Raw genomic sequence first — 17,366 nt, forward strand, 5'->3', positions numbered from 1 at the left:
GTGGCTAGACTCTTTTCAACAGTGAAATCGACTTACTGTCCTGTGAAGCTAGGCTTCTGCAATAGGTCTTTGTTCTGGTTTTGCAAATCACTCTTTTGTTTCAAATTTCTGTTCAATTTTTTCTGTTCTCTTTTTGATTTAATTTACTTCCTTCATGGTTGTCTTACATGCAAGACCCTGGAGGTACACTAGCTGCACTGCTCACCCAGCAAGAAAATTGCCATCATAAATAGCCTCTCCACACCACAGAAAGCCAAACTAAGGTTCCAGGCCTCAGGGTAAATTAGATTGATTTGATTGGATGAGAGGAATAATCTGGACCTTCATCAAGTACTGCAAATCATTCTGAAGGTCATTATTCAATGGCAGCTCAATGTGTTGTCCCTATGGCAGAGCAAAGTTATGCAGCATACAGCAAACCACGATCACATGGGGCCTCTTTTTGGGCCAAATTAAACGAAGCTGGCAGACATGTCCTAGCAGCAGAGTTGTTGCTTGAAGACTCCAATGGTCTGCTCGATGAGGGGGTCTGCTCAATGAGAGCTCTAGTTGACCCATGGATCTGATTACAGCGCAGTTCAGCTGCCAAACGTGGGATCCTAGAAGAGTCATAAGCCAAGTGCACAGGGGATTGTTAGAGATGAGGATCAAGAGATGGTAAAAGAATCCATTTGTATTGAGTTCCATTTTTATATTAACCCCCAAAGTTGAAAACCTGGAATTCTGCGAATGGGTAACAGTACAATTTCCATACAGAGGTCAAGAGCAGCCTGCTTCTGGGCTAGGCTACACATTGTTTACCTTTAGAGCTCAAGTTATCTGTAACTAACCATAATAATAAATTCTATGCCTTGCTAACCCTAAACACCTTGGGACCACAGATGTCAGGTAGAGATAAATGTTTAAAGCCAAGAACTTCTTGATAAGAATGGTGAGAATTGGTATAAAGTGCATCCAAGAGCATATAAAATAATGTAGTTAGAAAGATATAAACAGCAAAATTATGATGTGAGGTTAGAAGGAAAAGGAGAGAGAGAGAAGGTTGAGCTCAACCGGCTATGACCTATGTTCTTCTACAGCAAAACATCTTTTGTAATCTCGGTGTTGTCTGTGAGTATGTGTTCATTTAATATTTAATAACCTGTAAGCGTTTGATTCCGTGTACAAGAACGCATCCTTGGCATATAGGCACTGGACTGGAGCTTTTGTCTATAATATTACAAAAGTACACATCCTAACAGATAGCCCTCGTCCTCAAGCATACAGCCTCTCATTTGCTGTGCACACGCACAGAGTTAGGGGGGTGGAGGATTGCCGCAAGATAATTGTATCATGGCGGCTGCCAGGAAAGCAGGCACAGACCTGTTTGATACACTCATGGTAATCACACATCAGTTGCACAGTAATGGTGTGGAAGCCCTTACAATTCATGAAAGTAGCGGGCTCATCTGCAGGAGTCCACAAGGTAACGTGGGTTCAGTCAATAATATCTTGGATTTGTGGAAGGCCTGCAAACTACGCAAAACCCAGACCCCTATCATGGGCAACATGATAAAAGTGTAAAACATGGCATCAGTCACTTGCTTAATACAAGCATGAATTGCAGACTGCCTGACGTTGCTGATATCCCCAGTTGCAACCTGGCATGAGCAGGAGACAAAAAAGTTCAGGGCTGCAGCGACTCTGAATTCAACAGGTGATGCCTTTCCAGAGAGGTCAGGAGAGCAGCTACTGCTCTCTGGTGCCCCATCCAGTGTCCCTGCTAAGTACTGGTTCAATTACAAGTTAAAGGTTATATTCAACAGTGGTAAAGTATATAATGAGAAGTAGCCATTCACCACACAGAGTGCAAAATCCAACAGGCCATGTACATTTTGTACTGTTATGGAAGTTTTCTAACTTATTTGATGTCATGATGGGAGGTGAATAACAGCAAGTAAAAAAAAATTCAAGACAAAATTCTTTGAAATTTCACCTTCAACTCAGCAGGCAACTGAGTGAATATTCCAGGTTATCAATCTATCTTTTTACTCATTATTCAACCCTGACCAACTGCATTCCACAGATAATATTCCTTTTCGATGAGATGTTCTAACTACATGATTGATGTTGTCATGCATATAGAATAAAGCATGACAATATGCAGGTGTATTAGGTTGCAAGATAAACGTGAAGATGTATATGAAAAACGATATTTGTTCTGCCAAAAAAATGAAAAACTGTCCCACATTATAGCTAAAAAACCCTAGACGAAGAAAAGAAGTTCTACTTTAAAGTATCTACAGAGATTTAGTAAAAGTACATAGATGTGACACATCTATATCCTCCAATTCAATATTTTTGATGTCTATCTGTAACTATATACAATAAGCACTGTGAAATCATTCAGTAATGTTAATTTACGTGTTCTGCAAAGGTTAAAGGTCATTACTATGAAGGACACTTCAGTGAACTCATGGGCCCCGATATTACAGGGGAGGTGGGATAACTGCGAGGGGACAATTGGGCGCGTTGGTAACCCACCCAGTAAAATCCATCCGTTCCCCACGCGAGCTTGGGTAAATTGGAGCCACTTAACGTGGCTTCCGGGTTTCCCGTCGGAAACCTACGCAGTGGGCGGACTGCGCACCCGCATCACAGGCCATCAGCTGGAGGAGCCCTATTTAAAGGGGCAATCCTTCAATGGCTGCTCTGGAGCAAACACCCAAATTACAAAATGAAGCAGCCCAGGGAAAAGGCTGCTCCTAGATTCAGTGATGCCTCGCTCCAGGTGCTACTGAATGGGGTGAGGAGGAGGAGGGATGACTTTTACCCGGCAGACGGGAGGAAGTGGCCTGCCTCTGCCACCAAGAAGGCCTAGCTCGAGGTGGCAGAGGAGGTCACCAGCAGCAGTAACATCTCCCGCACCTGGATACAGTGCAGGAAGCGCTTCAATGACTTAACTAGGTCAGCCAAAAGTGAGTACACGTACTCATTCTCCTACACGCCGTCTTCCATATCACCGCCCCCACCCCACAACTCCTTCTGCACTGCCAACACTCCTCTATCACATCACTCCTCACACCCACTCAAAGCTCATCCTCAACTTACCTGCACTTCCTCACCTCCCCAGTACTTATCCCACCACTATCATTCAACCCAATCCTCAGACAAGGTCATGGCTCTGTCTCATACTCACCCTCTGATGCATCTCTTTCACGGTCAAACCACCAAACGCACCCAAACCAATACATTCAGCGGTTGGCCACGTCACCATCACTCACTCACGCCTCTCTACTTTCTCCCCTTATAGGAGAAAAGAGCCCAGAATGCACGGGAGAGGGTGAGGACCAAAGGGGGGCTGCAACATCTAGTAGTCCTCACAGACACAGAGCAGGAGGCGCTAGAACTGAGCCGCACCCTCGACTGCCTGTCCGTCGGGGATGCCGAGTCTGCCACTCGACAAACGTCTGGTGACAGGACATTAACGTTCAGCACACAAAATATCAATTGATGTTAACATGTCTTGCCATCTTCAGCACCTCAACATCCGTCATCATGCTTAATATTGCCTTCTGTTCTCCTACAGGGCCTTCAGCGACTGCTGTGACGGCGGAGGGCTATTCCTCAGAGAACCTGCCGGCCTCTGAGGGGGCACGTCACATCTGAGCGAGCCATCCACCAGCGCAGATACAAACCTCGGTGGGTCCCCGTCCTCAGTTAGTTGGGGTCGCACATGGTGAGTCACCATCATGTGAGCACGAGCAGACACTGGTGGCAGGGGCAGCTGTGGAGAGTCCGCGTCGGTGGGAGCACTCTTCTCCAGGCTCTGCTCAGCTGGACACAGATGCTGAACCTTGGGGGCCATCCATGAAAAGGAGAATGATCAAGGGGCAGCAGCACATTTGCGAAGTGCTGGAACAGGTGCAACACGCACTCTCCACAATCGTGCAGAGTATGGAGGATCCAACTCCTGCATGAGTGGAATGGTGGCACAGGTACAGGAGGGAATCTCTGAGATACTGTCACAGGGATGTGAGGGCATCTCTGAGATAGTGTCGCGGGTAAGTGCGGGAATATCTGCGATGGAGGGAAGGTTAACCTCCATGGAGCTTCAAGCACGGCTCACCAATGAGCCCATTTAGGCCCTGACAATGGCCCTTCGGACTCAGGATAAACAACATTCTGCCGCCTTAAACAGGCAGGCAGATACTCTAGCATTGGCCTCACACGTGTCCTCCAAACTGTCGTCCAGCAGAGTGGTAGAAGTGGTGTGGGCCTGGCCCAGGAGAGGGATAATGGCGAAAGGGGACATGGAAGTGGGGATGCCACTCAAAGCGACCCCACATCTCACCCGTTGCCACCCTCTCAACCAGTACCCACAATGCTGCCTCCTCTCCGGGTGGCCAAGACTGCCCCTGCAAAGGTGCAGGTGGAGCAGTCTTTGGAGGGGCCCTCATGGGCACCGAAACCCAGAGGACGTAGGCCCAAAGCATCTAATCGGTCAGGGCATGAACAAGAGCAACCTGCCACTACCTCTGCTGCAGCCACAGGGGATGCACCACGTAGGAGTACTCGTAAGCGTAAGGCAAAGGTTTTGTAAGCACAATGGGGAAGCACATGGGTGTTTGATGGTTGGTCATGTTTCTTTATTTATATTTGCTTTTTGTTAATTGCACATTAAATATTATTATTGTCACCACTACTGCCACGTCTTGGCCATTCTTGACTGGCTTGTGTAATAAGGCCCTTTCATGAGGTTCACCATGAACGCCCATACTTGATGCCACCCATTGGGTCACTACGGTGGGTGTATGTGTAGTTTTGCAGGACTGTTTTGTGCAGGGGTCGTGGTGGGGGGGGGGGGCGGCGGTGGTGGTGGTGCTGGTGCTGGTATGGCCGCTGCTCTGTCCAGGTAGTGAGGACTGGACTCTTCTGATGTTAGGAGAACCGTTCACATATCAGTGACTCCCTGGCCTCATGAGCAGTGAGGTGAGCCGATGTTCTGCCCATGGGTTGCTTCTCCTCCTCCTCAATGTGAGTGGCAGATGTGGATGGGGCCTCCTCCAGCGGTACCCCAATCTATTGTGCTCTACTGTGCATCTTGAACAGCCCTATAGCATGCTCAGTTGTAGACCCAGTAGCTATGTTGCTGTCGTTATATCGACGCTATTGCTCAGTGGTGGGTTTCCTCAGAGGTGTCATGAGCCACGTCTGCTGGGGGTATCCCTTGTCCCCGAGGAGCCAGCACTTGCGGGTGTTCGGTGAGTGGAAGAGGGGCGGGATGTTGGACTCCCGGAGGATGAAGGAATCGTGGCAGCTGCCAGAGTATCTGGCACACGTGAAGGAATCTCTTGCGGTGGTCACAGATGAGCTGAGCGTTGATGGAGTGATAGCCCTTCCCGTTGATGAGCAGTCCTGGCTCATGTGGAGGTGCTCGTATTGCTATATGGGTGCAATCGATTACACCCTGCATCCGTGGAAAGCCAGCCACAGCGTGGAATCCCACTGCCCTCTCCGTCTGGCTGAGGTCGTCCATGGGGAAGTTGACGTAATGCGAGGCCCTGCGAAACAAACCGTAGGTGACCTGCCTTATGCACTTGTGTGCAGACGACTGAGAGACCCCGGCGATGTCCCCGGTGGCACCCTGGAACAATCTGGAAGCGAAGAAGTTGAGGGCAGTGGTGACTTTGACAGCGACAGGTAAGGAGATGCTGCTCGGGCGAGCCAGGAGCAGCTCGGCATGAAGGAGGCTGCAGATGTCTGCGACTACCTGGCGACTGACTCTGAGCCTCAGTATGCTCCTCAGAGGTCCAGGAAGCTGAGCCTTGGTCTATAGAATCTGTTGCGAGGGTAGTGCCTCCTGTGACGTAGCTCTCTCAGTTGTTGCCCTCCGTGCTCTTGTGCAGGTGCCTTTGGCGCAGCACTGTGTTGTGGAGCTTCAGGTGGCAGAGGTGGACGGTGTGCCTGGCGAGGCCGGTGACGTTGCTCGTCCTCGGATGAAGTGATGAATACAGCCATGGCACCTCCCCCCAATCCTGACGGTGTGAGTTTGAGGGGTCCTCAAAGTAGGTAAATGTGTTTGCACAGCAGAGTTTTGGGTGGAAAGTAAGAATTTTGAGTGAAAAGACAAAGGTCTTGCAGCCAAAACTTTGTCTGAAGTAACAGAGTGCCCTGCTGCAATAAAGGAGGTTTTCTCCCCACCTGTCAAATAATCCTTTGCATCTCCCACTGGCTGCTGGCTAAAACACGTCTGCTACAACAGGGAGTGTTTCCCACAGCACGGGAAACAAGCTGAGGATCATTCAAAATTGTACCCCTGCCAAAATGTCCACTCAATGAGCTCTCTCAAGTACCTCAACTATCTATCTATGTAAAGCTGGCGGGAGTCCCGCATTTGGGAGGTGCACGCGTGCGGACCCAAACCCGTCACTGGGGCACCCGGAAGTCAGCTGGTTGGAGCCGGGCTCTGAATCCGCTCTGGATTTTTTCCATTTTATGAGCCCCCCCGCCCCCAACGCACCCGCTCCGCCATCCGAAAATCGGCCCCATAGTCTCAATCTTTTCCATAAGCATGCTGTAATGAAATAAGTAGATGGTATAAAGGTTTGTTGCCCATTTGCACAACAACTCACAGGAGCAGTGATCACAGTGCTATTAGATTCAACATGACCAGCCAAACTAAAGCTGCTCAAAATTTAGTGCTAGCGTCAGATTTTAAGAGGGCTAGATTTGCAAATGACTTGAACCAGATTGACAAGTCAGTCTTACTAGGCGACATTAGCAAAGTGGATGAAAAATTGAATATCTTCAAAATCATCCTTATGCAAAGAAAAGTCATGTATGCCCTCAGAGTTCAAATAAGGACACTTCACAGTGTCATAGTAGGTACAGCACAGAAGGAGGCCATTTGGCCCATCGTCATGTGCCAGCTCTTTGAGGGCTATCCAATTAGTCCCATTCCCCTGCTCTTTCCCCGTAGCCCTGTAAATTTTTTCCCATCAAATATTTATCCAATTCCCTTTTGAAAATTACTGTTAAATCTGCTTCCGCCACCCTGTCAGGCATTCCAGAACATTACAACTCGCTGCTTAAGAAAATGTTCCCTCATGTCACCTCTGGCTCTTTTGCCGATCACCTTAAATCTATGTCCTCTGGTTACCGACCCCTCTGCCACTGAAAACAGTTTCTCCTTATTTACTCTGTCAGAACCATTCATGATCTTGAACACCTTTATCAAATCTCCCCTTAACCTTCTCTGTTCTAAGGAGAACAACCCCAGCTTCTCCAGTCCCTCCACATAACTGAAGTCCCTCATCCCTGGTACCATTCTAGTAAATCTCTTCTGCACCCTCTCTAAGGCCTTGACATCCTTCCTAAAGTGTGGCACCCAGAATTGAACACAATACTCTAGCTGAGGCCTAACCAGTGATAAAACAAAATCAAATTGGTTAACAGGTCATGTTCAAAGACAATCAGACTTGATTGAATATTTTGTGGAGGCAACCAGGATGAGGGTAGCACGTTTGATGGAGTGTATATGCATTTTAGCAAGGCTTTTGACAAGGTGCCACATGGCAGACTGGTCAAAAAAGTAAAAGCCCATGGAATCCAAGAGAAAGTGGCAAGTTGGATCCAAAATTGGCTCAGTGGCAGGAAGCAAAGGGTAATGGTTGACGGGTGTTTTTGCGACTGGAAGGCTGTTTCCACTGGGGTCCCGCAAGGCTCAGTACTAGGTCCCTTGCTTTTTGTGGTACATATTAATGATTTGAACTTGAATGTAGGGGGCTTGATCAAGAAGTTTATAGATGATACAGAAATTGGCCATGTGGTTGATAGTGAGGAGGAAAGCTGTAGACTGCAGGAAGATATCGATGGACTGGTCAGGTGGGCAGAAAAGTGGCAAATGGAATTCAATCCAGAGAAGTGTGAGGTAATGCATTTGGGGAGGGCAAACAAGGCAAAGGAGTACACATTAACTGGGAGGATACTGAGAGGTGTAGAGGAACAAAAGGACCTTGGAGTGCATGTCCACAGATCCCTGAAGGTAGCAGGACAGGTAGATAAGGTGGTTAAAAAGGCAAACGGGATACTCTCCTTTATTAGCCAAGGCATAGAATATAAGAGCAAGGAGGTTATGCTAGAACTGTATTGGTTAGGCCACAGCTTGAGTACTGCCTACAGTTCTGGTCACCACATTACAGGAAAGATGTGATTGCACTAGAGAGGGTACAGAGGAGATTTACGAGGATGTTGCCAGGGCTGGAGAATTTTAGCTATGAGGAAAGATTGGATAGGCTGGGGTTGTTTTCTTTGGAACAAAGGAGGCTGAGGGGAGATTTAATTGAGGTATATAAAATTGAGGGGCCGAGATAGAGCGGATAGGGACGATCTATTTCCCTTAGCAGAGAGGTCAATAACCAACGGGCATAGATTTAAAGTAATTGGTAGAAGGATTAGAGGGGAGCTGAGGAGAAATGTTTTCACCCAGAGGGTGGTGGGAGTCTGGAACTCACTGCCTGAAAGGGTGGAGGAGGCAGAAACCCTCAACTCATTTAAAAAGTACTTGGATGAGCATTTGAAGTGCCATAACCTACAGGGCAATGGACCAAGTGATGGAAAGTAGGATTAAGCTAGATAGCTCTTTCTCGGCCGGCACAGACACAATGGGCCGAATGGCCTTCTTTGTGAACAGAAATATTTTTTACAGGCTTAAAGAAAATAGTTCTCAGGAGAACAGGGATAGGTATTGATCTCAGCTAAAGGCAGTGAAAGCTGCTCTCAGAGCAGCCAATAGGATACTGGAGAAGATGATTTTGGAAAGCTGTGCTCGTAATAGCAAGGTCTTTTGCAGCTATGTTAGGAGTCAGATGGCTATTAAGGACTGTATGGAGCCATTAACTATTCCTCTGGGCAGTTTTGGGTGGACTCCCAGGGATACACGAGGTTTTAAATGGCTATTTTTGTCAGTCTTCACTGAAGAAGACAATACTGAGTTACCAATAATGCATTGTTGGGCAGATGCTAAAGCTGAATGTGTCAAAGTGGATGCAGAAATAGTCCTGGCTGGAATAAGGGATCTCAAAGCAGATTGGGCTGCTGGCTCATGCGTGTTCCAAGAAATGGGGGCTGTGCTCCGCAAGCCCCCTTCTCATATATTTAACAGCTTGCTTGGATTTGGGATTGTTCCCATGGATTAGAGAGAGACCTATGTGGTGACAATATTTAAAAAGGGCAATAAGTCAGAACCGAGAAACTACAGGCACGTTAGCTTGACTTCATTTATAGGCAAGTTGCTAGTAGGGATCATTAGAGATACATTTACAACCACCTTGACAGAGGTGGAGTTATTAGAGATGTTCCAACATGGCTTCTGCAAAAAGGTCATGTCTCACCAACCTGGTTGAATTTTTTGAAGAAGTTACTAGGTTGGTCGATGTAGATAGCCCAGTTGATATTGTATATTTGGATTTTCAATAAGCGTTTGACAAAGTACTTCACAATAGGCTACTAATAAGATCAAACCCTGTGGAATTAGCAGGCAGATTTTGCAATGGATAAGGAATTTGGTTGCATTTTTATAGGTAGAATAATGGTCGTGGTTCTGCATGGAGACCAGTTACTAGTGGAGTCCCGTAGGGATCAGTGTTAGGGCCGACGCTCTTTACCATATTTATCAATTATCTGGATGAAGGTATTGGAGGAACTATCTGCAAGTTTGCGGATGATACAAAAGATTTGTGCAGGTATTAGGACCTTAGAAGAGAAAAAATAGATTACAGGCAGCTCAAGAAGCATTGGGGAATGGGCCTGCATCTGGCAGATGTCATTTAATATAAATAAATGTAATGTTATTCACCTGGGTTGTGCCAATGCGAAACAAGTGGACACCATGCAGGGTTGCACGCTCAAAACTGTTCAACAGGAGAAAGACTTGGGTGATATTGTTCATGAATCTCTGAAAGTCTATGGTCAGTGTCACAAGGCTATTACAAAAGCAAGTAGTGTTAAGAAGTATTGTAATTAGGATAACTAAATACAAAACAAAAAAATACTTTACTATCTTTGTATAAGGTCTTGGTTAGGCCTCATTTGGAATACTGCATACAGTATGTAGTAGGTGATATAGAAGCCCTGAAAAAGGATCAGAGAACTGCCATTAGATTGATACCTAGTTTAAAATCTCCTAGTTGCCACAATAGGCTTAAAGAGCTGAGGCTTTTTACTCTAGGAAGGTGAAGACTTTGTGGAGATTTGATTGAAGTCTTTTTAAAAAAAAAAGGAAGGATTATATTCAGTCCATGTGGATAGGCTATTTGAGTTAGATAGGTTAGGGAAGTATAAATTATGTAAGCACAAAACTAGGTTAGATATCAAGAGTACTTCTTTTCACAGAGTCATTGATCTATAGAACAAGTCGACAGCTTATGCAGAGTGCGGATTCACTGCACACATTCAAAAGGGAACTGGATGAGTTCGAGTGTGGCTGATGTAACTAGGTGTAGAAGGTATATGGGTATTGGGGGATGTATCTCCCAGTCACTCTGATCTCCATGAACTTGTTTCATCATCTTCGGGAGTTGGAGAAGAATTTTCCAGAGTTTTTTTTTCCTAAATTGGCCTATGACTTTTCCTCTTGTTTTACCTCTCCAGGAAGATTGTGTGACTGGTTGGTGGAGGGGGCCGATGGGGGTCATGCTGTGCATAAGTTGCACCATAACCATATGGGACATGCTTGATGGAACAACTGGTGTTATACTGTCGTTCATTTTTAAATGTTTCAGATGGTTGTCTGCACTATGGTTCAAGTTTTATTCAAAATATCAGCAAGCTTCTCTGCTCACATGGTATTTTTATATATCAATCCCATTTCCAACCATTAGATGGCTTTATACAACTTTAACATATTACATTTCCCTATCTTTCAGTATATCTTTTTTGTTACTAAACTCAAAATTTAAACACTAAACTGTACACAGGAATTATTAAATGATTTTATTATCGTACAAGTAAACTATAAAACGAATCTATAGGTTAGGTATCTCCATTCTGGTTAGTTCTCCCTAATCTTGGGTTTAGTTTGCTGTTCTGACATGTTTGTTTCGTCAATCAGCTCATCTTGGACTAGCTCCAACCTGTTAGACATTATGATGAACTGTATTTCTGAACTGGCTTCTATCGCCAGGTGTTGCAGCTCTTAAAAACTCCTATCATCCTTCTCAGTCCAATACCATGCCACATCTTTTTCAAGTAGCTTCCCTAGCAGTTTTGCAACACCTGACAAATTAGACAGAAATTTGCCACAATGACTCAACTTGCAAAATTACTGTTAGAGGTCTTTTTTTTTTGCTTGTTTTTTTCACGTTTGATTGCTTCCATCTTTTTTTCCCATCAACTTGAAGTCCTACTGTGAAGGTGCGTGTCTCACTTGTTCATTGTTTGGATTAACAAATGTCACCATACTACTGACCCATTGGCTTGATTCTTTGACTTTCTTTATTATAAGTTTCTCCATTTAATTTCATAGGAACATGAGTAGGCCATTCAACCCCTCAAGTCTGTTCCACCTTTCAAGTTGATCATGGCTGATCCGTATCTTAACTCCATCCACCCGCTTTAGTATTAACGGGTATGATATAGTTGCAATTACGGAGACATGGCTGCAGGGTGACCGAGGATGGGAACTGAACATCCAGGGCTATTCAATATTTAGGAAGAACAGGCAAAAAGGGAAAGGAGGTGGGGTAGCGTTATTAGTAAAGGAGGAAATCAATGCAATAGTGAGGAAGGATATTGGCTCGGAAAATCACGATGTGGAATCTGTATGGGTGGAGCTAAGAAACACCAAGGGGCAGAAAACATTGGTGGGGGTTGTCTGTAGGCCCCCAAACAATAGTGGAGATGTAGGGGAGGACATTAAACAGGAAATCAGAGAAGCATACAAGAAGGGTACAATTATAATCACGGGTGACTTTAATTTACATATAGATTGGTCAAACCAAATTAGCAATAATACTGTGGGGGAGGAATTCCTGGAGTGTGTACGTGATGGATTTCTAGACCAATATGTTGAGGAACCAACAGGTGATCCTAGACTGGGTATTGTGCAATGAGAAATGATTCATTAACAATCTTGTTGTGTGGGATCCCTTAAGGAAGAGCGATCATAACATGATAGAATTCCTCATTAAGATGGAGAGTGAAGTCGTTGAATCTGAAACTAGGGTCCTGAATCTAAATAAAGGAAATTACGAAAGTATGAGATGTGAGTTGGCTAGGATAGAATGGGGAGCTTTACTAAAAGGGATGACAGTGGATAGGCAATGGCTAATATTTAAAGAACGTGTGCATGAATTACAACAATTATTCATTCCTGTCTGGTGCAAAAATAAAACAGGAAAGATGGCTCAACCGGGCTTACAAAAGAAATTAGGGATAGTATTAGATCCAAAGAGGAGACATATAAAATTGCCAGAAAAAGCAGCAAGCCTGAGGATTGGCAGCAGTTTAGAATTCAGCAAAGGAGAACAAAGAGATTGATTAAGAGGGGGAAAATAGAGTATGAGAGTAAACGAGCAGGGAACATAAAAACTGACTAAAAGCTTCTATAAATTTGTCAGGAGAAAAAGATTAGTAAAGTCAAATGTCGGTCCCTTACAGTCAGAAATGGGGGAAATTATAATGGGGAACAAAGAAATGGCAGAACAATTAAACACATACTTTGGTTCTGTCTTCACAAAGGAGGACACAAATAACCTCCCGGAAATGTTAGGGAATCAAGGGTCTAGTGAGAGGGAGGAACTGAAGGAAATCAGTATTAGTAAAAAAATAGTGCTAGGGAAATTAATAGGGCCAAAGGCTGACAAATCCCCATGGCCTGATAATCTACATCCCAGAGTGCTAAAGGAAGTGGCGCTGGAAATAGTGGATGCATTGGTGGTCATCTTTCAAAATTCTATAGACTCAGGAACAGTTCCTACAGATTGGAGGGTGGCAAATGTAACCCCACTATTTAAAAAAGGAGGGAGTGTAAAAGCAGGGAATTACAGACCAGTTAGCTTAACATCAGTAGTGGGGAAATGCTAGAGAACACTTGGAAGGCATTAACGGGATTGGACAAAGTCAGCATGGGTTTATGAAAGGGAAATCATGCTTCACAAATCTACTGGAGTTTTTTGAGGATGTAACTAGTAGAATAGATAGGGGAGAACCAGTGGATGTGGTGTATTTGGATTTTCAGAAGGCTTTTGATAAGGTCCCACACAAGAGGTTAGTGTGCAAAATTAAAGCACATGGGATTGGGGGGAATATACTGGCATGGATTGAGAATTGGTTGATAGACAGGAAACAGAGAGTAGGAATAAGCGGGTCTTTTTCCGGATGGCTGGCAGTGACCAGTGCTTGGGCCCCAGCTATTCACAATATATATCAATGATTTGGATGAAGGAACTGAATGTAACATTTCCAAGTTTGCAGACAACACAAAGCTGGGGTGGAATGTGAGCTGTGAGGAGGATGCAAAGAGGCTCAATGTGATTTAGACAAGTTGGGTGAGTGGGCAAGAACATGGCAGATGCAGTATAACGTGAATAAATGTGAGGTTATCCACTTTGGTTGTAAAAACAGAAAGACAGATTATTATCTGAATGGTGATAGATTGGGAAAAGGGGAGATGCAACGAGACCTGGGTGTCCTTGTACACCAGTCGCTGAAAGCGAGCATTCAGGTGCAGCAAGCAGTTAGGAAGGCGAATGGTATGTTGGCGTTCATTGCAAGAGGATTTGAGTACAGGAACAGGGATTTCTTACTGCACTTGTACAGGGCCTTGGTGAGACCACATCTGGAGTATTGTGTGCAGTTTTGGTCTCCTTATCTGAGGAAGGATGTCCTTGCCATGGAGGGAGTGCAATGAAGGTTTATCAGACTGATTCCTGGGATGGCAGGACTGATGTATGAGGAAAGATTGGGTCAACTAGGCCTATATTCACTGGAGTTTAGAAGAATGAGAGGTGATCTCATCGAAACATAAAATTCTAACAGGACTAGACAGGCTAGATGCAGGGAGGATGTTCCCGATGGCTGGGGAATCCATAACCAGGGGTCACAGTCTCAGGATACGGAGTATGCCATTTAGAACCGAGATGAGGAGAAATTTCTTCACTCAGAGGGTGGTGAACCTGTAGAATTCTCTACCACAGAAGGCAGTGGAGGCCAAGTCATTAAATATATTCAAGAAGGAGATAGATATATTTCTTAATGCTAAAGGGATCAAGGGATATGGGGAAAACGCGGGAACAGGGTACTGAGTTAGACGATCAGCAATTATCATCTTGAATGGCAGAGCAGGCCCGAAGGGCCGAATGGCCTACTCTTGCTCCTATTTTCTATGATTCTACTTCAGACGGCAGTTAATGCAATTGCAAAATACATTCATTACATTCTTTGAGTCTACCATGAGCACCCAGTAGCAGCTGTTGGAGAATGTGCACCTGTGACATCCCTGCACTCCTGCAGAAGGGACTTACTTACATGCAGATGACTGTGGAGCAAGTGGTGTCTTTGTGGCCCTCTGGAAGGAAAACCCCAAAGCATTGAGAGGGCAAGCACAGAATAGAGTTCTCCCAGGAAGTTTAAACTCCTGATATAATTCAGGATTTCTTCCAACCCACCAGGACGGGAGGGGGAGGGATCACTTACGGACACTGCCTCTTTAATAAAAGCATGTCCCTGGAGTCAATGAATCTCCCTTCTCTGTTGCATCAGAACTTCACTTTGAAGCAGGTTGTCACTCTTTGCCTGGGTCAGAAAACAAATGCACCCAGTGAGACCAGCAGGAGCACTGAAATGCAAAGAATGAAAACCACAGCAAGACAGCTCCAAGCTGCATTGGATCAGAAGAGAAACAAGTGGTAAGTTGAGAAGGATGAGAAAGACTTAGATTATTTCTTGTTTGATCAACCTCCAGAGATAATCGTAGAGTACAAGATGCTTTCAAATACTTACTCCTCAGGCCAGCTTTCTCTACAGCTGCACTGACAAGCTTGCCATCCTAGGCAGAGAAGTCAAAACAATAATGATTTGAAAAAGTATGTGTTGCCCAGGTAGCTTCCTTTCCAACAATGTCAATGTGAAGGGAGTAAAACAAATACAGTATGTGCATTCCACAACACAATTTGCAAAACTCTGTTTAACAGTGGGCTTCCCCGTCATTTTGTATCCAAAGAAATGAAATAACGGTCAGGAATGGTAAAGATCTTTGGTCTTATTCTCATAATTTGCCCTGCACACATCTACTCATCCTTTTAATGGAAGAAACGTGATAAAATTCCAGAAAAAACACACCCAACGGCAAAGTAAGTAAATGCACTACCTGATACGATACTGAGCCATACAGACCAGGGTGGTCCCTGGTTCAGTCTCTAATCTGTGCTGAGTTAGATGACCTTGAATAGGGTGGCTGTAGCAATATTACAAGTGGTTTTAGTAATCTAAACTAAGGAGAAGAACAAAAATTAGCCAGGCTTACCTTTCCTTATTGCTTTCCAACAACTTCTGCTAGAAAATGCAGGTATGTTGTATGGGCTCAGCTTCCACACCTGAGGTTGGATAGGCTGCTAATATTCAGTCCAAGTTAACACAGAAGAATAATCACTTGGGTGAAGTATTGGAGTGCTGTTGCCATCTGTGGAACCATACTGTAGCAAACCCGAAACTGCCCAAAAATTAATTCTTCATGTGTCAGGGAAACACTGGAGATCTGATTCCATGCTCTGGCACTCCAAGCAGCAAGAAGTGCTTGGCAGGGAGTGCATCACAGGCATGGGCCTGCTGCCAGAGATGGAGAATCATGAACATTTCAGTACAGCAGGTAGCCAATCAGCCCATTTGCCTATGCCTAGCTTCCCCATCAGAGCTATCTATTCCAATCCAATTTCCCTGCTATTTCATCATACCATTTAGCTTTTTCTTTAGGTATCAGCCTTAGCTCAGTGATAGCACTCTCGCCTCGGAGTCAGAAGGTTGTGAGTTCGAGCCCCACTCCAGAAACTTGATCCCATGGCACTATTCACAGAAGAACAGGGAAGTTCTCCCCGGCATCCTGGCCAATACTTATCCCTCAACTGACATCGCTAAAAACAGATTATCTGTCATTATCTCATTGCTGTTTGTGGAACCTTACTGTACGCAAATTGGCTGCCACGTCTCCCAACATTACAACAGTGACGACACTTCAAAAATACTTAATTGACGAAAGCACTTTGGGACATGCTGAGGTTGTGAAAGGCACTATATAAATGTATGTTATTCCTCAATACACCAGCTAACGCAGCACACACTATGGATTGAACCTGGGAACTTCTTGGTCTGTAATGGCTCAGCTACTCACTGGATAAACTTGCTGAGCCATCAAGGAGGCTTCCCCGCTACACTTTGTAAACAAGTTACATTGCAATTAAATAAAATTTGCGCAATAAATCACAAACAAATGCTGTGTGAAATTATGCTGCATCAAATAAAGCCATGTAACACTAGACTCAAAACAATTGAGTGGATTAATAATAGGTATCAGAGGATGAGATCTTAAATCAGGAGGAGGTGCATATTTCCAAACTCATTACCAGCATTGTTAAGTGCCTTTAAAAAAGGCAAGAGATTTAGACATTTCTGCACAAGAACATGATGGGGGCTTAAAGTGCTCAAGACTCAGACACATGGCCAGTACTGATACATTGAAAGCAAAAACCTCTATTCTATTGGTTTTGCTTTAGTTGGAGCTCAGGTCTCATGGGCCAGTATGACACAAAAGTGTTGGACCACACACGTCCAGAGAGGTTACTAGAATAATAAAACTTGAATTAAAAAGTCAGCACTAAATGTAAAGAAAATGTCAAAGCAACTGAGGAGAAAATAAACTTAATACAGTAATTATTTGAAAAATAATGGTATATAAAAAGGCTTCATTATAAATGACAAATAAGATCCAGTGTAATATATTTTATACATAAACTAAAGGTTAGGCAAATAAGCAATGTTCTGTAAATCAGGAAATATTTGTATTAAGAATATTTCATGCACCTGAGGTTGCCAGAGCCTTCATGTAAAGTTCATCTTGCTGAAGCACATTTGCACTTTTTAGGCAGGAATTATACAGAAATGACAGGCCATTCAGCCCAACTGGTCTATGCCAGTGTTTATGCTCCACACGAAACATACCAATACTTAGTGATGTGTGCAGCACTAAATTTGTGTTGCACCACAACACCTATTGTTTTAAATAAGTAAAAAAACATCATACTCTTGGCATTAAAAATCTAATTGGGAGCAATTTCTTGCACCAGAAGCACTGTGTACACCACACACAAAATTACCACAATGACAACTATTTT

Source organism: Heptranchias perlo, chromosome 6 (assembly GCF_035084215.1).
Source record: "Heptranchias perlo isolate sHepPer1 chromosome 6, sHepPer1.hap1, whole genome shotgun sequence".
NCBI lineage: Eukaryota > Metazoa > Chordata > Chondrichthyes > Hexanchiformes > Hexanchidae > Heptranchias > Heptranchias perlo.